This window comes from Scylla paramamosain, chromosome 25, assembly GCF_035594125.1.
Source record: "Scylla paramamosain isolate STU-SP2022 chromosome 25, ASM3559412v1, whole genome shotgun sequence".
Taxonomy (NCBI): domain Eukaryota; kingdom Metazoa; phylum Arthropoda; class Malacostraca; order Decapoda; family Portunidae; genus Scylla; species Scylla paramamosain.
The window spans coordinates 15,045,579-15,069,724 of NC_087175.1; the positions used below are offsets into that span (position 1 = coordinate 15,045,579).

The 24,146-nt window shown below is 38.0% G+C and overlaps 1 long non-coding RNA gene across 1 annotated transcript in view; it reads right to left on the reverse strand.

The window, feature by feature from the left end:
* The window catches only part of LOC135113446 (uncharacterized), a 48,988-nt gene that overhangs the window by 11,147 nt on the left and 13,695 nt on the right, over nucleotides 1-24,146 (reverse strand). Inside the window, exon 2 of the long non-coding RNA XR_010274842.1 lies at nucleotides 13,267-13,358. This is a non-coding gene — a long non-coding RNA (uncharacterized LOC135113446). The remainder of the gene's footprint in view (nucleotides 1-13,266; nucleotides 13,359-24,146) is intronic.

Consider the following 24,146-nt stretch of genomic DNA (forward strand, 5'->3'; position numbering starts at 1 on the left):
TACCATTATTTAGAATTATTAAGGCTTTGTGATGTACAATATCATATGTGATGGTCTTCAAATATTTCATTGACTTGTCTGCAAGAATAACTAATAACCTCTGCTCAAGTTTTGGTTAAGTCATTTAATGTAGTACACACACCTGAATTATGATAAAATAGTCATTAAGACAATCATTATAGAGATGATGATGAAAAAAAATAGTCGTTTAAAGATTATGTAGGATAGTGTCTTTTCTTACATATATTTTTTCTACGTTAGATAAAACAAAAGTGATGTGAACTACAACTTATTTCAAATATTACTATATGATCTCACAAACTGTGATGCCTCGAGTTTTCCATGAATTTTAATTTTCGTTAAAAGTATTCTAGAATATTTTTTTTTTTTTTTTGCCTCTCTCATTACCATTATATTCTGAACCTCTGGAATGCATATCATGCAGGTATCTTACTTATCTATGGCAAAATAAAGATTGTAGTTTTGTGTGTTTTTTTTTTTTTTAAGGTAGGAAGGACACTGGCCAAGGGCAACAAAAATCCAATAAGAAAAATATGCCCACTGAAATGCCAGTTTCATAAAAGGGTCAAAGCAGTGGTCAAAAATTGATGAATAAATGTCTTGAAACCTCCCTCTTGAAGGAATTCAAGTCATAGAAAGGTGGAAATACAGAAGCAGGCAGGGATTTCCAGAGTTTAGCAGAGAAAGGGATGAATGATTGAGAATGCTGGTTAACTCTTGCGTTAGAGAGGTGGACAGAACAGGGGTGAGAGAAAGAAGAAAGTCTTCTGCAGCGAGGCCGCGGGAGGAGGGGAGGCATGCAGTTAGATCAGAAAAGCAGTTAGCATGAAAATAGCGGTAGAAGACAGCTAGATATGCAACATTGCGGCGATGAGAGAGAGACTGAAGACATTCAGTTAGAGGAGAGGAGTTGATGAGACGAAAAGCTTTTGAATCCACCCTGTCTAGAAGAGCAGTATGAGTGGAACCCCTCCAGACATGTGAAGCATACTCCATACATGGACGGATAAGGCCCTTGTACAGAGCTAGCAGCTGGGGGAGGGGGGTGAGAAAAACTGCTAGAGACGTCTCAGAACACCTAACTTCATAGAAGCTGTTTTAGCTAGAGATGAGATGTGAAGTTTCCAGTTCAGATTATAAGTAAAGGACAGACCAAGGATTTTCAGTAGAGAAGAGGGGGACAGTTGAGTGTCATTGAAGAAGAGGGGATAGTTGTCTGGAAGGTTGTGTCGAGTTGATAGATGGAGGAATTGAGTTTTTGAGGCATTGAACAATACCAAGTTTGCTCTGCCCCAATCAGAAATTTTAGAAAGATCAGAAGTCAAGCGTTCTGTGGCTTCCCTGCGTGAAATGTTTACCTCCTGAAGGGTTGGACGTCTATGAAAAGACGTGGAAAAGTGCAGGGTGATATCATCAGCGTAGGAGTGGATAGGAAAAGAAGTTTGGTTTAGAAGATCATTAATGAATAATAAGAAGAGAGTGGATGACAGGACAGAACCCTGAGGAACACCACTGTTAATAGATTTAAGAGAAGAACAGTGACGGTCTACCACAGCAGCAACAGAACCGTCAGACAGGAAACTTGAGATGAAGTTACAGAGAGGAGAGAAGCCGTAGGAGGGTAGTTTGGAAATCAAAGCTTTGTGGCAGACTCTATCAAAAGCTTTTGATATTTCCAAGGCAACAGCAAAAGTTTCACCAAAATCTCTAAAAGAGGATGACCAAGACTCAGTAAAGAAAGCCAGAAGATCACCAGTAGAGCGGCCTTGACGGAACCCATACTGGTGATCAGATAGAAGGTTGTGAAGTGACAGATGTTTAAGAATCTTCCTGTTGAGGATAGATTCAAAAACTTTAGATAGACAGGAAATTAAAACAATAGGACGGTAGTTTGAGGGATTAGAACGGTCACCCTTTTTAGGAACAGGTTGAATGTAGGCAAACTTCCAGCAAGAAGGAAAGGTATATGTTGACAGACAGAGCTGAAAGACTTTGACTAGGCAAGGTGCAAGCACGGAGGCACAGTTTCGGAGAACAATAGGAGGGACCCCATCAGGTCCATAAGCCTTCCGAGTGTTCAGGCCAGCGAGAGCATGGAAAGCATCATTGCGAAAAATTTTCATAAGTGGCATGAAGTAGTCAGAGGGTGGAGGAGGGGGAGAACCAAGCCTAGAATCATCCAAGGTAGAGTTTTTAGCAAAGTTTTGAGCAAAGAGTTCAGCTTTAGAAATAGATCTGATAGCAGTGGTGCCATCTATTTGAAACAGAGGAGGGAAAGAAGAAGAAGCAAAGTTATTGGAGATATTTTTGGCTAGATGCCAGAAGTCAGGAGGGGAGTTAGATCTTGAAAGATTTTGACACTTTCTGTTAATGAAGGAGTTTTTGGCTAGTTGGAGAACAGACTTGCCGTGGTTTCGGGCAGAAATATAAAGTGCATGAGATTCTGGTGATGGAAGGCTTAAGTACCTTTTGTGGGCCACCTCTCTATCATGTATAGCACGAGAGCAAGCTGTGTTAAACCAAGGTTTAGAAGGTTTAGGACGAGAAAATGAGTGAGGAATGTACGCCTCCATGCCAGACACTATCACCTCTGCTATGCGCTCAGCACACAAAGACGGGTCTGTGACACGGAAGCAGTAGTCATTCCAAGGAAAATCAGCAAAATACCTCCTCAGGTCCCCCCCAACTAGCAGAGGCAAAACGTCAGAGGCACCTTCGCTTAGGGGGATCCTGAGGAGGGATTGGAGCGATAGGACAAGATAAAGATATGAGATTGTGATCGGAGGAGCCCAACGGAGAAGAAAGGGTGACAGCATAAGCAGAAGGATTAGAGGTCAGGTAAAGCTCAAGAATGTTGGGCGTATCTCCAAGACGGTCAGGAATACGAGTAGGGTGTTGCACCAATTGCTCTAGGTCATGGAGGATAGCAAAGTTGTAGGCTAGTTCACCAGGATGGTCAGTGAAGGGAAAGGAAAGCCAAAGTTGGTGGTGAACATTGAAGTTTCCAAGAATGGAGATCTCTGCAAAAGGGAAGAGAGTCAGAATGTGCTGCACTTTGGAAGTTAAGTAGTCAAAGAATTTCTTATATTCAGAGGAGTTAGGCGAGAGGTATACAGCACAGATAAATTTAGTTTGAGAGTGAATCTGTAGTCGTAACCAGATGGTGGAAAACTCGGAAGATTTAAGAGCGTGAGCACGAGAGCAGGTTAAGTCACTGCGCACATAAACGCAGCATACAGCTTTGGATCGAAATCCTGCCAAGGTCGCCAATTATGTTACGACCAGGTTCACCTCCTCTCACAGCTGCCACTGACTCCGGTTTTTTTTTTTTTTTATGTAGGAAGGATACTGGCCAAGGGCAACAAAAATCTAATAAAAAAAAATGCCCACTGAAATGCCAGTCCCATAAAGGGGTCAAAGCGGTGGTCAAAAATTGGTGGATAAGAGTCTTGAAACCTCCCTCTTGAAGGAATTCAAGTCAGAGGAAGGTGGTAATACAGAAGCAGGCAAGGAGTTCCAGAGTTTACCAGAGAAAGGCATGAATGATTGAGAATACTGGTTAACTCTTGCGTTAGAGAGGTGGACAGAATAGGGGTGAGAGAAAGAAGAAAGTCTTGTGTAGCGACGCCGTTGAAGAAGGGGGGGCATGCAGTTAGCAAGATCAAAAGAGCAGTTAGCATGAAAATAGCGGTAGAAGACAGCTAGATATGCAACATTGCGGCGGTGAGAGAGAGGCTGAAGACAGTCAGTTAGAGGAAAGGAGTTGATGAGACGAAAAGCTTTTGATTCCACCCTGTCTACAAGAGCAGTATGAGTGGAACCCCCCCAGACATGTGAAGCATACATACTCGTACATGGACTGTTAAGGCCCTTGTACAGAGTTAGCAGCTGGGGGTGTGAGAAAAACTGGTGGAGACGTCTTAGAACACCTAACATCATAGAAGCTGTTTTAGCTAGAGATGAGATGTGAAATTTCCAGTTCAGATTATAAGTAAAGGACAAAACGAGGATGTTCAGTGTAGAAGAGGGGGACAGTTGAGTGTCATTGAAGAAGAGGGGATAGTTGTCTGGAAGGTTGTGTCGAGTTGATAGATGGAGGAATTGAGTTTTTGAAGCATTGAACAATACCAAGTTTGCCTTAGAAATAGATGTGATAGCAGTGGTGCCATCTAGTTGAAATAGAGGAGGGAAAGAAGAAGAAGCAAAGTTATTGGAGATATTTTTGGCTAGATGCCAGAAATCACGAGGGGAGTTAGATCTTGAAAGGTTTTGACATTTTCTGTTAATGGAGGAGTTTTTGGGTAGTTGGAGAACAGACTTGGCATGGTTCCGGGAAGAAATATAAAGTCCATGAGATTCTGTTGATGGAAGGCTTAAGTACCTTTTGTGGGCCACTTCTCTATCATGTATAGCACGAGAACAAACTGTGTTAAACCAAGGTTTAGAAGGTTTAGGACGAGAAAAAGAGTGAGGAATGTATGCCTCCATGCCAGACACTATCACCTCTGTTATGCGCTCACCACACAAAGACGGGTCTCTGACACGGAATCAATAGTCATTCCAAGGAAAATCAGCAAAATACCTCCTCAGGTCCCCCCAACTAGTAGAGGCAAAACGCCAGAGGCACCTTCGCTTTGGGGGATCCTGAGGAGGGATTGGAGTGATAGGACAAGATAAAGATATGAGATTGTGATCGGAGGAGCCCAACAGAGAAGAAAGGGTGACAGCATAAGCAGAAGGATTAGAGGTCAGAAAAAGGTCAAGAATGTTGGGCGTATCTCCAAGACGGTCAGGAATACGAGTAGGGTGTTGCACCAATTGCTCTAGGTCATGGAGGATAGCAAAGTTGTAGGCTAGTTCACCAGGATGGTCAGAGAAGGGAGAGGAAAGCCAAAGCTAGTGGTGAACATTGAAGTCTCCAAGAATGGAGATCTCTGCAAAAGGGAAGAGGGTCAGAATGTGCTCCACTTTGGAAGTTAAGTAGTCAAAAAATTTCTTATAGTCAGAAGAGTTAGGTGAGAGGTATACAGCACAGATAAATTTAGTATGAAAGTGACTCTGTAGTCGTAGCCAGATGACGGAAAACTTAAAAGATTCAAGAGCGTGGGCACGAGAGCAGGTGAAGTCATTGCGCACATAAACGCAGCATCCAGCTTTGGATCGAAAATGAGGATAGAGAAAGTAGGAGGAAACAGAAAAGGGGCTACTGTCAGTTGCCTCAGACACCTGAGTTTCAGTGAGGAAAAGAAGATGAGGTTTAGAAGAGGAGAGGTGGTGTTCTACAGATTGAAAATTAGATCTTAGACCACGAATGTTGCAGAAGTTAATGAAGAAAAATGTTCAGATGTTCAGTGTAGAATATATATATATATATATATATATATATATATATATATATATATATATATATATATATATATATATATATATATATATATATATATATATATATATATATATATATATATATATATATATATATATATATATATATATATATATATATATATATTCTACACTGAACATCCTCGGTCTGTCCTTTACTTATAATCTGAACTGGAAACTTCACATCTCATCTCTAGCTAAAACAGCTTCTATGAAGATAGGTGTTCTGAGACGTCTCCGCCAGTTTTTCTCACCCCCCCAGCTGCTAACTCTGTACAAGGGCCTTATCCGTCCATGTATGGAGTATGCTTCACATGTCTTGAGGGGTTCCACTCATACTGCTCTTCTAGACAGGGTGGAATCAAAAGCTTTTCGTCTCATCAACTCCTCTCCTCTAACTGACTGTCTTCAGCCTCTCTCTCACCGCCGCAATGTTGCATATCTAGCTGTCTTCTACCGCTATTTTCATGCTAACTGCTCTTCTGATCTTGCTAACTGCATGCCTCCCCTCCTTCCGCGGCCTCGCTGCACAAGACTTTCTTCTTTCTCTCACCCCTATTCTGTCCACCTCTCTAACGCAAGAGTTAACCAGTATTCTCAATCATTCATCCCTTTCTCTGGTAAACTCTGGAACTCCTTGCCTGCTTCTGTATTTCCACCATCCTATGACTTGAATTCCTTCAAGAGGGAGGTTTCAAGACACTTATCCACCAATTTTTGACCACTGCCTTGACCCTTTTACGGGACTGGCATTTGAGTGGGCATTTTTTTTATTGATTTTTGTTGCCCTTGGCCAGTGTCTTTCTTACATAAAAAAAAAAAAAAAAAAAAATATATATATATATATATATATATATATATATATATATATATATATATATATATATATATATATATATATATATATATATATATATATATATATATATATATATATATCCCTCAGCTACCTTTTACGTAGCTTAGCGCGGGGCACAAATAGAACAAACCCAGGCACCAACTGATCGCCAGCAACTATCCAAACTCAATTAGATTATTACTCCATTTATCCACCCACGGAAAAGGGAATATAACAAACGCCAGACTTAATTATCAAAGCTGGAAGAAAAAAAAAAATGGTAAGCCACAAGCTAGGGAGCACAGACATTATAGATGACACATAATCAGGGTGAAAGTAACACCCCCATAGGACAATCACCCGCTATCCAACGGAAACATTACACACTCACTGGTCAGGTAACATTTATGTATAATCTTCCAGACAAATTCTGACTTCCTATGAAATTGGTGGAAATCCGGGAAGAAAGTAGACAGCTGTAGTCTACCTCAAACAGAATATAAACATCTGGATTATATTGTGGGCCAAAGAGCAGTAGCATTGAACTAACACACGAAACAACACTCACGACAATCAGACACATACTAGTTTCACAACATGACGTAAAGGGGAGAGAGAACAGTGTCTGCTTCCATCTGAATACAGGCACAAAAACAGTAGACAGTCAGATCATACAGACCGCAGGTGGTCACTTATCCAGCCTAACGGTAATAGTGAGGTACAAGGGCCCTGACATGCCCTTGAAATAATAATTAGAACTGTTTAAATGCTGGCTTCCTGTGAGGCATCATTGGTTCTCAATATAAAATGGTGTAACGCAATAATTCCACCCTCAGGTTTAAAATAATGATATACCCTTCCTATTATGTTTTAACACGCCTCTATCTCTACGCCACATCTATCCGCTATGGTCTCCAGCCTGCTACTAAACAAAAGCACCCATACCACTTTTAACACGTCCGGGATGATTCATGTTGAAAGGAAGTGGTGGGAAAGGTGAGAAAGAGGGGTAGGGACTGGGGGTTAAGAGGCTTGCCCCCTGCCCTGCCACGCGATCCCTACTCACTACGTCGCCCTTTCACACAAACTAAACATTATTTTACAGAAATTATTGTGGGGCTATTTAGAGAAATGGATGAAAACTAAATACACTGTGAGAAAGAGCAACTCTATTAATTTCAACTTTCAAGAAGGAATGGGAGAGGAGGAAGAACAACTTTAAATTTATAGATTTTTTTTACTGTAAACTCTCGGCATCTCATGACGCATCTACCACTCGTCTCTCCCGCTCTCTCGTTATCTTCCTTCTCTGTTATGTTCTCGCTATCTCTACTCTCTATTTTGCTGTACATAATATATATATATATATATATATATATATATATATATATATATATATATATATATATATATATATATATATATATATATATATATATATATATATATTATTTTATTTTATTTTATTTATTTATTTTTCTTTTCTCGTTTCTTTGGCAGTACGACATTTCATTAAATTTTTACCTTTGCCTTCGTGGCCGATTTTTTATGGCTACATTGTCCATTTGGATATCAAAGGCAAGCATTCTTGATGCCACTCTTTTTGCAGTGGCTATCAACGGTGACGTTAGTGTGTGTGCCCTGATGGTGTGCGTGAATCAGTAAGTGGAAGTTGCATGTGTTCCCAGCCAGCATATCTTAGCAGAATGATAACCACTTTTGTCCTATCTATGGGATTTATGCAGACCCTGACATATCTGGATGGCAGTACGATATTTTTTATGCATGAAACACAGTTTTTAGGCCGTAGATAATGGATGTTCACTGTTCATTCACTATCTACGCCTGATTCAGTACACTGGATTCTTGCCATTATAGCTGTTTTCGCTTGACAACTGGATCCGGTTGGTGGATGCGGACGTTCCCCTTTTAGACATGCTCCGTCGCTCATTGATACTGCATTGGTACCGCCTTTACTGTTTCATGGACAGTCATGTACCTTGGTCACAAATGACTGCCCGTCATGTACTTCTAATTTTCATCGGTCCCTGCCAAAAACCTTTAGCTAGTAATTGACAGCGCCTTCATACAAGCTGTCTTCATATAACGGAGGTGGAAGTACCCACGTCAAGGGGTTGTCAAATATAACTCGAAAGAAACGATTCCTGCGCATAAGACACAGGAGAGACTATTCTGCCACCTTATAGATGCAAATCTGGTTCTGGGCGAACACTACGAAGGAGGCAAAAGTGTATAGCCACAGTATTAAAAAATGGCATCTGCACCAGAAAAAAAAAGGGACTGACAAATCATTGACGTTATGAGCTACCATGAACTCAATATGAAAGCACGCCGATGACAATATTTATAGCCACAACGAAAAGTGGGACAGGATGCCCCCAATCTGTCCCCGTAAAAGAAAATAAATAAATAGATACAAAATAATAGTAATGATAATAATAATAATAATAATAATAATAATAATAATAATAATAATAATAATTGTGATAATAATAATTGTGATAATAATAATAATAATAATAATAATAATAATAATTATTATTATTATTATTATTATTATTATTATTATTATTATTATTATTATTATTATTATTATTATTATAATTATTATTATTATTATTATTATTATTATTATTATTATCATCATCATTATCATTATAACATTTAATAAAAAAATAAAATAAAAATAAAAACTGCTATATAAAAATAAGGAAATAAGCACAGAGGCCAAACTCAGACTATTCCTAACTAAAATGTGGTGGCACCATGCCGTGTCGTATAATTTCTTCATTGTTTAAAATAGAAGATTCTAAAGACGAAGAGCATCAGACGTAGACCGTATCTTCCGGAAGCTATATTGAACAGGCAACAGGCAATTGCCTCTCTCAAGTAACAAAATAAGCTTTGATATTTTCAGCAATTTAATAATGCAAGAAGTTATGGGAATGGGACGATAACTGATCGCCAACTGATGATCCTATACAGCAGGGGTTCCCTACCTTTTTGTTCCTCCGTACCCCTTAGACACTTTTGTAGGTTCCCAAGTACTCCTAAATAAATTAAGGATTAAAAAAAAAAAAATGAAATTGTCAGTGTCACTGTCAGTGGGACAGCCTACTCGTTCAGGCATTTATCATGACAGATGTGTCTCAACACTTGCATTTATACCTATTTGCATATCAGGAGTATCACTAAACCTCACATGATCTCAATGCCACCAGGCTAACATACCTGGCCTCCCAAAGGACACAGCTTTGTTAATTCCTAATCTCTTACGTCACCTCCACCCATACAGCTTGTCAAACACCACCATTCACTTTTACATTTTCAAGTTGTACTGTACTGGAAAGTGCTTGTAAAATGGTCGGAAATCCAAGTAAGAAAAAAAATATAGGTACATAATGTTGTGCACTTAAAGATGAGTACATGTACTAAATTTGGGTCAAGCCTGATATTGATATGATATTTTTGTTTCTTCCTTTGATTATTCTCAGATATTCATGTCTTTTTTTTCTATTTATTTTCCAATATTTTTTTTATTTATTATTATTATTATTATTATTAATTTTATTTTTTTATTATTTTTAATATTATTTATCTATTTATTTTTTATTTTATTTTATTTATTTTCTTTCTTTCTTTCTTTCTTTCTTTCTTTCTTTCTTTCTTTCTTTCTTTTTGCAACAAAGCTACGGCAACAGTGATGGCGACGAGTAACATTATCACACCTTCACTAGCTGAGTGTTAGTGGGACTGAGTGACTCAGGCCGGTACCGCCCCCCAGTCTCGAGTCAGTGCTATACACATCCCACATGTAATCTGCCGATTACAACACCATGTATTGTTCAGTAGTGGTTATTCTCTGAGACGCAATGTATCCCTTGAAAAATGCAAATGTACCCCAGGTTAGTAACCCCTGCTATATAGGCTTTGGGATTGGGATTATTACAGCTACACCTCAGGAAAAGCGAAAATCATTGGTATTCCAAATAAAGTTAAAGGAATAAGCCTTGAAGATGCAGTGGAGGGCTGATGTGACATTTTTGCAACAGATTGCAAGAAAATTTGTTTTAGACAGTAAGAGCAGAAACAACATTCTCAAGAACGGGAAGAAATAATTGTGGTTTAGAAGAGCGAGAAGGAGTTATAATTGTACTGGATGCACAAGTGGAAGAAATAGAGTGAAAGGAGGTGTATGTTTTTGCTCCACCATCCTTCTTCAGTCTAAAAAGAAGTTCTCGCCTGGCACTACCAAGACTGATAAATTAAGAATTATCCAGTTGAAGAATGCCTTGCTCAAGACAGCACTTCTTTCATTGTCAAGACGTAATAGTTGAGCTTCCCTGCATTAAAAATAGGGTTCAGATTCATATTCTGGAGTAGGATGTGAGTCAAGATCGGAGCAATAACAGCACCAAGAACGACTTGTAGAATATTTTTTTCTGTGACTGAACTCATAACATTAATAACACTGTAAAGGGAGAAAAAAAAAAATACCACTCTTTACACGCTCAGGGAGATAAGAGCCATAAAAGGTGACCACGATCATGTTCTTACTTTCTTGAATGTTTGACACCCGTTGGACATTTTCGAGACACATATAATATATTGGCCCTGATAAAAGACACGCCCTTTGCAGTAATTAAACGTTCGATGTGGTTTGATGAATTCAAAGATCCATCCCATCAGAAGGCCAAAATAGATGGAGGAGAATCATGGCCTGTGTTAAATCCTAAGCTTGAAGGAACAGGTGTAGGGACGTGACGAAATCTGGGAGAAGACTCTTCAGCATCATCAAAGACGTCGTGATAATAATAATTTTCGCTAACTACATTCCTTGATCGAATGATCTTAGCAATTAAGTCGGACAGAGAATCTATTGTTTCAAATGCATCTCTGGCGGGAATATCAGATGTAAATGTCACATAACACTGATTAGAAAGACAGTCACCGTCATATTTAAAATAGATACGGAGAACTGTTCCGAAAGGCTTGAAAACACAAGTGGATAGCATGGTATAATAATGACGGATAGCCATTAGTTAGCTTAAGTGTGTCAAGACAAAGAGTCAACAAGTGACTCACGGGATCTTCCAGCATCAGAAGCAGCAGCAGATGTAGTAGAAGCTCTAGACTGCATCACCATTACGACCAGAAGGTGACGTGTCTAGGGCCTGGTCAACCGCCTCTCAAGAACCAGAGGAAGTTTGTTTTATACTCGTAAAGTATTGTATATTAAATAAATTACTCCAGGGGCAAGGCAACCGCCTATTAGGAATGCAAGTGGAGCGAGCGCTGGCCCCTGCGAACGGGAAACCTTGTTGTCAGGGAGTTACTCATTTTTAAAAAGATGCCCCTTAGGATTCGAAAGTTTGTCCACGACGAAGCGAAGACCTGCCCCTACACAACTCAGCCCAGGGGCAGTATTAACAAAGATTCTCAGAGTGTGTCTCAGCCTTCTGGTTACACTTGTACTTATTTCCTAAGCGTGCTGTGGCGAACTCTAACGTCCCAGCATGAAATGGTAAAAGAGCAAAATAGTGAAATCTTATATCTCTCAGTTTTGAGTTAATAGTACATTATATATATATATATATATATATATATATATATATATATATATATATATATATATATATATATATATATATATATATATATATATATATATATATATATATATATATATATATATATATATATATATATATATATATATATATATATATATATATATATATATATATATATATATATATATATATATATATATATATATATATATATATATATATATATATATATATATATATATATATATATATATATATATATATATATATATATATATATATATATATATATATATATATATATATATATATTAAATTACAAAAAAAAAAAAAATTGTCATGGATTTTGTAAGGATTTGAGCTCATAAATTTGTGTTTATTAATAAGCAAATTATATCCAGCTCAAGGTGCGTGTATTTTGTCTCCTTGAGCTTGCGTTTCCCGCCACTCTCATTCAGCAGCGCCTCGTTTCCTGTCCTTTTTCTTTAGCATAGAGATGATGGCACCTAAGGCCGAAAAAGCCACTAGGGGAGATTAAGCTGAGCATGTGGTGAGACTTTCCTTCCACCTCCAGCCAGCATTATGGGGAGAGATGTAGCCTGAAGGGCTTCGCTCATTCATCGGCACAAAAAAAAAAAAAAAAGAAAAGAAAAGAAAAAAAAATCCATAGGGTCTATTACTAAGAAGGTAAATGAGACACGCCAGCAACAGGACACAGGAAAACCCAGGGTCATCATTGCTGTAAAGCTGCATTTCCCATTAGCTAAATAACATATATTATTACTTTAATTACTAGCGTTAGTACATCACTCCTTCCTCTTGGGCTCTCCAAGGAATCTTCAGCCAGATCTGTCACAAGTAACACTCCTGTAGGTTTAGTCGATATATGTCCAACAATTCAAAGTCATTCAGGTCATCGAGAACATCCTTACGGGATTGATAATTCTTGAGGTGGCGGGCTGATTGATTAATTTAGTCTTAGCGTAACTCTTGAAGTTGAGCTACATGCGGACCTGTCGTATATTTAAAACCTAGACTCAGCACGACTTGGGAAGTTAAGCACAACTCTAAGAATAAGAGATGGGCTGAGTCAAGCCTCTCTAGTTAAAAATCTTTGTTAATACGGCCCCAGACACTCAAGCATCCAACACAGGACGACTTCAAAACGTGGTCCCCCTGGTGGACAGCACCGGGAACCATTTTATTCAGTCTAGAGGTTAATGACATACAATTATAAGAGTGAGGGAATATATATATATATATATATATATATATATATATATATATATATATATATATATATATATATATATATATATATATATATATATATATATATATATATATATATATATATATATATATATATATGTATATATATATATATATATATATATATATATATATATATATATTAGTAGCACCTACTTTGTCATTGTCTTGAGGAATGCTTCAGCCCTGAGGATGAGGAATGTGGCTGAAAACACCAACAGGGAAGCGATGAACAGCATCAGCCAAATCTGCAACATACCAGACTTCATACATCCACAGCACAATGTTCATTATGAAAAAGAAAGCTAATCAATTAAGAGGAATTAGCCGGTAATTTAGTCGTTTGTTAAACTGTGAACCACAATACTACATTGAAATTGCTAATTGGTTTGGAGGTTGAATGTTGGATATAGTTACTTATTATAAAAAAAAAAAAAAAATATATATATATATATATATATATATATATATATATATATATATATATATATATATATATATATATATATATATATATATATATATATATATATATATATATATATATATATATATATATATATATATCATGTAACTATAACGGTTAGGTTTGTCATCCTTCCACGTTTCCCTGGCAACAGAGATAAATGAAACATGCAACGCAAACTTTTAGATAATCTACATTAAAAAAAAAAATGCTAGCAAATCTAGATGGTGAAATACTCGTAAATCCTGCCCACCTTGATGACGGATTCCCCCAATTATACCGTTTTCCTACTGAGAGTTGATGCACCAAACTGTAGGCTACAATTCTGAATCAGATGTTTATTTGTATTCTGTATTAAAAAAAAACAAAAAAAAAACAAGATCGAAAAGCGTTCTGATTGGACGCACAAAATATAACTCTGCTGTCCTGGTCTGTGTGTCATGGGACAAAAAAAAAAAAAAAAAAAAAAAATTAAACTGAAAATGAAAGATAACATCATTCAATAGCAATCATGTCAAATAATTTGGTCAAAATTAACCTAAGGGAACGACTGGACTTTCCCATAAGGTAAAATAACCTAATCTAACAATTTGTGACCTGACCGTAGTGGGGAATGTCTTCGCTCTCACACCCCCTCGGATCTCCCAATAAGGTAAACTAATTGCATTGCGTAACTTAATGTGATATACCCTAACAATGAAAATGTCAAATGTCATATTTTTTTTTTCTCTCTAAAAATTTTGACAACAAAATGTCAGAAATTTTACCGGGGCCATCTAGCAACACTGGACTGTGGGCCGCCCTCACGAGGCCCATGCCATCTCCTAATGATGGCAATCTAACAGCAACAACGCGGACGACAGTCGGTAAACAGACTGCTCGTTGAGATACGTCACGTTGTTCCGAGAATCTTATATTGTTTATAAAACGTGTCTATATAAAAATAACCATTTTTGCTTATTATAAAATAATTACTAGAGTGAGACACTAAACAGACTGTTTGTTCACAGGGAGAAGAAAATGTAACTTCTTCGGCCAGCTATTTATTTAGTTTTTAGGAGAAATAATTTCAGGATGTAAACTTAAATTCAGATTAGATAGGTAAATTCTCTGGGGATTATGTATTAGTGAACAAACCAGTGATACACAACATATTTCGATGTAACACCGTCACTACTTTAGGATGTTTAATACTGAAAGTGAAGGTAACTTTGGGCACACTTAAATTAACTTTCTGTAAATTGTTCATTTCGTTTTTTTTTTTTTTTTTTCATTATTTGATTAAGGGCATTGTCACTTTCCTAGTATATAGCTACAACAACTCCAAGGTAACAAAATAATCTACTAGATAAATCATTGTGTATTTAGAAAAAAATAATAATAATATGAAGCCTACATTTTTTATAAAGATATGTCGAATAAAACTTATCTTTTTGTCATGGAATTTTCTAGTGCCCTATAGAACCCTGGCTACTGAATAAGAACGCTAGCACACCAAATATATATATACATACATACATACATATATATATATATATATATATATATATATATATATATATATATATATATATATATATATATATATATATATATATATATATATATATATATATATATATATATATATATTAGGAAGAAACCCATGGCTGGTGGCTAGTAGCTTTACTTTTAACAATAAACAAAGTAAACAAACACATTAACAAATTATCATCCAACTTAATATTAATAATAATATTAATCAAAAGAATCAACCAAAGAACTTCAAAACTTAATCAATCAAGCGCCTTCCCCGTGACACTGGAGGCTAGCGGTGGGATATCTGTTACCTAGAGTGAGGAACCCTTAGGAGAGAATGGAAAAACTAAGTTTAGTGGGCCACAGTCAGTTGCCCCATGATTTGGGTGTACCAGGAGCAGAAGTAAGAATATTCAGAACACCAGGTGATAAAGCCTGTTCTTTTATTTATGTTAGTAGGCTAAACGAGGTACTTAACTGCACCCAGGAATTTGTCTATCACTGGTGTTGGTGGAACCATTTGCCATCTGATAGATGTTCACTCCGTGACGGCAGAGCACAAATGAATCATCAAATCCTACCTACATATGGCATGCTGTTCACGCACGAGTGCTGGAGTGAACCTACACCGGAAACTCACCCATCGTTATAGTCAATATCTAATTTAAATTAGTCCCACTGAGACAAAATTTAAACTACAGAAAACTCATCAAATGACAGCTAGGGCAGAACTTGACAAAAAAATAGGATTGAATAACATTACTCACCAGAACATGATAAACTTTGTAACAGACATTAGGAGTCCTAGAACATTAGGAAAGGATAATGCCAAGGAATGTACACCACAAGACGAAGGAGTCTGCAGAAGACAACAGAGAGAAGTCCATTACACCACCCCGCACCACCCCCGAAAGGAATGCCATAGGGGAACCCTATCACAGAAACTGAAAACAATCCAGGTAGACCTGCCGAAACGATAATTACTCCCAGTGAGGTCTAAAGCACTGTTCAGGGGGTGCTGTGAACTTATCATTAAACCCAGCTGTGACCTCACTGAACGTTTCCCTTTGTGTCTCACAACACAAGGGGGTAGTCACAGCCTGCCCTCTAAAGACAACTCTCTTCCTCCACACAAAACTACAAGCACCTAATAACACACACACCCTTCACTCCAAAAATTTTAAAATCATGGCGACTCCTACACCAGCCTCGGAGTCCCCATCTGGGGAGGGGACCATAAATGTCCCCAGGTCGGACTGCCTTTCCGTCGACGACCCTAAGTGTCTTGACACCCCCCTCAACTTTTTCTTCATTAACTTCTGCAACATTCGCGGTCTAAGATCTAATTTTCAATCTGTAGAACACCACCTCTCCTCTTCTAAACCTCATCTTCTTTTCCTCACTGAAACTCAGGTGTCTGAGGCAACTGACAGTAGCCCCTTTTCTGTTCCCTCCTACTTTCTCTATCCTCATTTTCGATCCAAAGCTGGATGCTGCGTTTATGTGCGCAATGACTTAACCTGCTCTCGTGCCCACGCTCTTGAATCTTCCGAGTTTTCCACCATCTGGCTACGACTACAGAGTCATTCTCATACTAAATTTATCTGTGCTGTATACCTCTCTCCTAACTCCTCTGACTATAAGAAATTCTTTGACTACTTAACTTCCAAAGTGGAGCACATTCTGACCCTCTTCCCTTTTGCAGAGATCTCCATTCTTGGAGACTTCAATGTTCACCACCAGCTTTGGCTTTCCTCTCCCTTCACTGACCATCCTGGTGAACTAGCCTACAGCTTTGCTATCCTCCATGACCTAGAGCAATTGGTGCAACACCCTACTCGTATTCCTGACCGTCTTGGAGATACGCCCAACATTCTTGACCTTTTCCTGACCTCTAATCCTTCTGCTTATGCTGTCACCCTTTCTTCTCCGTTGGGCTCCTCCGATCACAATCTCATATCTTTATCTTGTCCTATCACTCCAATCCCTCCTCAGGATCCCCCTAAGGATCCCCTGAGGCGGTATTTTTCTGATTTTCCTTGGAATGACTACTGCTTCCGTGTCAGAGACCCGTCTTTGTGTGCTGAGCGCATAACAGAGGTGATAGTGTCTGGCATGGAGGCGTACATTCCTCACTCTTTTTCTCGTCCTAAACCTTCTAAACCTTGGTTTAACACAGCTTGTTCTCGTGCTATACATGATAGAGAGGTGGCCCACAAAAGGTACTTAAGCCTTCCTTCACCAGAATCTCATGCACTTTATATTTCTGCCCGGAACCATGCCAAGTCTGTTCTCCAACTAGCCAAAAACTCCTTCATTAACAGAAAATGTCAAAACCTTTCAAGATCTAACTCCCCTCGTGATTTCTGGCATCTAGCCAAAAATATCTCCAATAACTTTGCTTCTTCTTCTTTCCCTCCTCTACTTCAACCAGATGGCACCACTGCTATCACATTTATTTCTAAAGCTGAACTCTTTGCTCAAACCTTTGCTAAAAACACTACCTTGGACGATTCTGGGCTTGTTCCTCCCTCTCCTCCACCCTCTGACTACTTCATGCCTCGTATTAAAATTCTTCGTAATGATGTTTTCCATGCCCTCGCTGGCCTAAACCCTCAGAAGGTTTATGGACCTGATGGGGTCCCTCCTATTGTTCTCCGAAACTGTGCCTCCGTGCTTGCACCTTGCCTAGTCAAACTCTTTCAGCTCTGTCTGTCAACATCTACCTTTCCTTCTTGCTGGAAGTTTGCCTACATTCAACCTGTTCCTAAAAAGGGTGACCGCTCTAATCCCTCAAACTACCGTCCTATTGCTTTAATTTCCTGCTTATCTAAAGTTTTTGAATCTATCCTCAACAGGAAGATTCTTAAACATCTATCACTTCACAACCTTCTATCTGATCGCCAGTATGGGTTCCGTCAAGGCCGCTCTACTGGTGATCTTCTGGCTTTCCTTACTGAGTCTTGGTCATCCTCTTTTAGAGACTTTGGTGAAACTTTTGCTGTTGCCTTGGACATATCAAAAGCCTTTGATAGAGTCTGGCACAAAGCTTTGATTTCCAAACTACCCTCCTACGGTTTCTATCCTTCTCTCTGTAACTTCATCTCAAGTTTCCTTTCTGACCGTTCTATTGCTGCTGTGGTAGACGGTCACTGTTCTTCTCCTAAATCTATTAACAGTGGTGTTCCTCAGGGTTCTGTCCTGTCACCCACTCTCTTCTTATTATTCATTAATGATCTTCTAAACCAAACTTCTTGTCCTATCCACTCCTATGCTGATGATACCACCCTGCACTTTTCCACGTCTTTTCATAGACGTCCAACCCTTCAGGAGGTAAACATATCACGCAGGGAAGCCACAGAACGCCTGACTTCTGATCTTTCTAAAATTTCTGATTGGGGCAGAGCAAACTTGGTATTGTTCAATGCCTCAAAAACTCAATTCCTCCATCTATCAACTCGACACAATCTTCCAGACAACTATCCCCTCTTCTTCAATGACACTCAACTATCCCCCTCTTCTACACTGAACATCCTTGGTCTGTCCTTTACTTATAATCTGAACTGGAAACTTCACATCTCATCTCTAGCTAAAACAGCTTCTATGAAGTTAGGTGTTCTGAGACGTCTCCGCCAGTTTTTCTCACCCCCCCAGCTGCTAACTCTGTACAAGGGCCTTATCCGTCCATGTATGGAGTATGCTTCACATGTCTGGGGGGGTTCCACTCATACTGCTCTTCTAGACAGGGTGGAATCAAAAGCTTTTCGTCTCATCAACTCCTCTCCTCTAACTGACTGTCTTCAGCCTCTCTCTCACCGCCGCAATGTTGCATCTCTAGCTGTCTTCTACCGCTATTTTCATGCTAACTGCTCTTCTGATCTTGCTAACTGCATGCCTCCCCTCCTTCCGCGGCCTCGCTGCACAAGACTTTCATCTTTCTCTCACTCCTATTCTGTCCACCTCTCTAACGCAAGAGTTAACCAGTATTCTCAATCATTCATCCCTTTCTCTGGTAAACTCTGGAATTCCTTGCCTGCTTTTGTATTTCCACCTTCCTATGACTTGAATTCCTTCAAGAGGGAGGTTTCAAGACACTTATCCACCAATTTTTGACCACTGCTTTGACCCTTTTAGGGACTGGCATTTCAGTGGGCATTTTTTTTTATTAGATTTTTGTTGCCCTTGGCCAGTATCCTTCCTACATAAAAAAAAAAAAAAAAAAAAAAAAAGTGTATCCTCTCCGCTGGCTCAAGGTGGTAATACTCGTATAACATGAAGTTCAAAGACCAGAAACAAGACCTCCAAGAAAATACACGAGTGCCATATTCTGTTTTAAGTTATAGGAGTAGGTGGTGGTGATGTTTTGGATAGGGAAAGCATTGGGAAACGCAGCATACTCCGTCTCTGAAAGAGAGAGAGAGAGAGAGAGAGAGAGAGAGAGAGAGAGAGAGAGAGAGAGAGAGAGAGAGAGAGAGAGAGAGAGAGAGAGAGAGAGCAAAAAGAAAGAAAAAAATATCGTACTACGATTATAACAAGAAATGTTCAGACTCTGACTTCTACTGAAGTTAGAGATAAAGTACCAAACCATACATTTCCCCAAAAAGTGCAGGAGTGAGTGCATCTTCAGAACGAAGGGGCTACTAGGTGTAACCCTGAGGGATTCTTACTAGGACTGATAGTTGAGTGGAAGAAGATTGAGTAACTCCATTTTTTTTGGGGGGGGACGGGGGTGATTGACCTTTATTTGTTTTTTTGTGTATTAGAATGCCTGGTATGATTCATCATTGTATTTTTGGGATGTTAGGTTAGGGATCGCACAGAGCCGTATGTCCACTTCGAGAAAGCCAGTCTCTCCATTGAGAGGGCCATACTACCTGTACTAAAAAAAAAAAAATAAAAAAAAAAAAAGGACGTGTTTTGACCGAACACAAGACCTCAGTTAAGGCATAAAATGGAGAATATGGAAGAGAGAAAAGAGAAATTGAAAAAGAGTATGAGAAAAAGATTGATCACCAAACACCACACCAACCCACTTAGATTTATTTATTTTTTCTTGTGCGGGGAGGGGGGCATGTTTGGTAACCGATATGGTTGATATCTTTATAGTTGTTGTTTTTATACATTTGATATTTTTTATATGTGATATGTCTAGGTTAAAACATCTTGTGAAAGTTATTGAACAAAAGGGCAAAGCCATCTCATGGGACAGAAAAATAAAATAAAATAAATAAATAAATAAATAAAAATATAAATATAAATATAACTAAATAAATAAATAAATAATTAAATAAATAAATAATAATAAATAAATAAATAAAATGAAGAAAAGAAAATTAAATTAGAAATAGAAGATAACATCATTCAATATAATCATGCCATATTACTTAGTCAAGATTGACCTAAAGGAACGACAACGTCTCTATATGTTTTTTATTTACTTGTTTTTTTTTATTGATAAATGAAACTTTGTATATATTTTCGAGATCAGTAATAATTTAATACAATAATATTAACAATAACTTTTGCAAATTACATTTATTTGTTTATCCATTTTTATTTTATTTATTTATTTATTTATTTATTTTTGTTTTTTTGTGGGGGTGTTTTATGCTAATGTGGGAAAATGACTTGTTCACTATATCACACTTTGTTCCCCCTATTAGTAATGCTTATTCTCATACATGATTTACTTATTTTTTTAAACAGTACCAGATTCTCTTCGTAATAAGTAGTACCTCAATCAGACTCAGTCTGGATAGACTGAGTCTGATTCCAGTCTATTTACTGTTGCCATATTTTTGGTTGGAGAATTCTGCTTTGATATTCCTTACCGTGGCCGCCGTTGTTTTGCAACCAAATGCAGATGTTGACGCCCCTCACACTTCGTGATCTTGTTGTCAGAACTGACTCAAGGTAATCCCTTGCTCTGGCATGGGATTGGCAAGTTGAAAGTCTCCAACCACAGCAACCCTAGCTATAAAGTTACTGTCTTCAGGCTACATCTCAGGTTCTTTCGCCAAGAAGCCGGTCTTAACTTTGAAACATTGAAAGAAGACCTTTGTTCCTTGATCTTCAAAACCCACTAGTTACTGAGTGAAAATGGAGGAAGGTACATAGTCACGTTTTGGTACATCATCGGAAGCTTCCTTCTCAGGGATTGCCCTGGCAATGTTTTTTTTTTTTCTTTTTTTCTTCTTCACATATGCTTTGATTTCTTGATCATAGAGAGCGAGGGGAACCAAGTTTTCATGCAAGTATAAGTGACAATTAGAGACAGTGAGTCTGCGCTGAGATCATCATGATACTTGCAGATCATTGGCAGGACCATAAGTTCGAACAACATGCACTGACACACAATTCCAGTGTGAAAAAAAGCAAGCTACTTTAGACCAGGTGCCACATGTGTTGTCCGTTTCAACTGTCTGGTAAGAAACATAATCTTCAGAACATAAATGATCTTTGCCATCTATCAGCTGACGTGCTCCGGGTCGTCGGAGACGAAAGTTTCGTAAAGTTCCATCGAGGCTCCTAATTGCAGGCTCCGTGAGCTTGCAATTAGGTCGTTCTCACGTGGCTGATGTTTGGTAAGGTGAAGTTTCTCGTTTCTCATAAGGTCTTGAAAAACGCTCTCAAGTCTCGCTTGAAGAGGTCCAGAGGAAGCTCCCATACATTCCACATAAGCTCTCTCAATAACGAACTCGAGGATGTGGTGACGACACGCGAGATGCAGGAGACTGCAGCCGATTTATTTATTTATTTTTTTTTTTTTTCCTCTTTGTGCCCTCTACAATTATCCAATGTCTGATGCCGTTGTATTAAATTTCATTGCTGAAACATTTATTTGTTTATCTATTTATTTATTTATTTTCTTTTTTTTTCCGGCAAATGCGACTTCTCACTACAGAAGCGATGACTCTTCCAGTTATTTAAGTCAGCTTTAAGGCGTCAAGTAACTTCTCGGTATTGACTTCTGTTGCAAAATGGTTAGTCAATAGTTTCTACCCTCTTCATCTCAATTAATTTTTCTATCTCAATGCACAATTACCATTTCGCTTGCTTTGATTCCTTCTATATTTTTTCAACGTTATTTTGCTCGCAGTTGACGCATTGTTTCATGGGTACAGGTTCTTGTGGGTCATAACCATAATTGGTAGGTATAGTTCCAACAATCCAGAATCCTGCATGGTGGCCGATCCCAACACAATCCAATGCTCATGGGTGATGACTTCGATAAAGGCATGTGGCTTACGTTTGTGAGGAGAGGCCATTAGTAAACCTGTAAATGATGAGGAAGAGCTCAGTGTTGCAGACGCAGAAGATGAAGTAGAGTGTAAAATTGCACTGAGAAGCAGTATTGCCTACTCTTGGCTTGTTCCTGACTTTTAACAAAATGAGCTGAGTTTTTGCCTACTCCCCCCCATTGTGCCTCTTCTCCTTTCATCATGTTAGGCTGCTAGGAATACCCAATCCTCTTCAATGGCCAAGAGCTCCATTGCCTTGGAGTGGGTAGCTCAAAGAGGTCCTCCAAATTAGCAGAAAACATTTTCTCTTTCTTCTGTTTTGTGTCTGTTAAGAAAAATAAATAAATAAACTGACCACGTAGAATTCTATCATTGCTCTTCTCAGTGATGATCGGGATCATTCATCTCTCCCAGAATTTAGTAAATAATGATAACACCTCTTTCGCCGGGTTATTCAAAACCTGTTCTTTATGAATAAAAAAAAAATAAAAAAAACTGGCGTAGAACGTCTCCAGCAAAAGGAAATCGAGCACCCAGTACCATAAGTATAGATTGCCCAATAAGGCATACTTGAGCACGTGGACTTACCATTAAATCTGTGAAACAGCAGTACACTAGGTTAATGATATTCGGTCCTATGTTGTTAGAACTAAAACAAAATGCATGGGATGCAGAAAAAAAAAATGTAACACAATAGTCTACCTCTCCGATTTATAGTATTTCTCTGTTGCTTCTTACGGTTGGATCAATGTATTCATTAATCATGCATTAAATGTGACTTAATTTGGTGGTTATTTTACACTGAAGACCACGTCCTACACCGAGGAGGCTCCGTCCACTTCCATCCAATTATTGCTTTAAATGCTTAAGCTTTTTTCTATAAAGTATTAACTTTTTCTATGAAGTATTAACTTTCTAATGCACTAAGTTCGAACATAAATAATAAGCATCACAGTAATAAGTCATTAACACTACTGCACACACACACACACACACACACACACACACACACACATATATATATATATATATATATATATATATATATATATATATATATATATATATATATATATATATATATATACACAAGATAAATTACATTTATAGGAGACCCTTACTAACGATGACGCGAATAGATTATCCATGACACATTCATCTGTTACGTTTTAATTTTTATTTTCACGAAAATATAATAAAAAAAAAAAAAAAAATAGTAATAACAATATTTACTTAAAATAAGGATACATTAATACAGCTTAGCTCCTCTAACTGATCTTCAGTCTCTCTCATCGCCGCAATGTTGCACCTAATGCTAACTTCTTCTGAGCTTGCTAACTGTATGCCTCTCCTCCTCCCGCGGCCTTGGTGCATAGCTCTTTTTTTTTTTTTTTTTTTACTCTTATCCTCTCAACCTCTCTAATGCAAGAGTTAACTAGCATCCTCTATCGTTCATTTCTTTCTTTGGGAAACTTTGGGAATTCCCTTCTTGCTTCTGTATATCCTTCTTCTATGAGATGAACTCTTTCAAGAAGGAGGTTTCAAGACACTTATCTTACGTCACCTGACTTTTCGGTTCGGCAATCTTTTCGGATCTGGCACTTCAGGGGGATTGTAAACTCGCGAATCCCGTGTTAAATTGCTTGTATTCAACTTGTATCTCCTCCCTTATTTATGGACCAATTTCTTTCATTCAAAAAAGATTTTAATAATGAAGGATAGGAAAATAAATCCTACCCTATTTTTTTTTTATAATAGTAAAAAAAAAATATTTCTTTAAAGTTCAGTGAAAAATGTGATTTTTATTTATT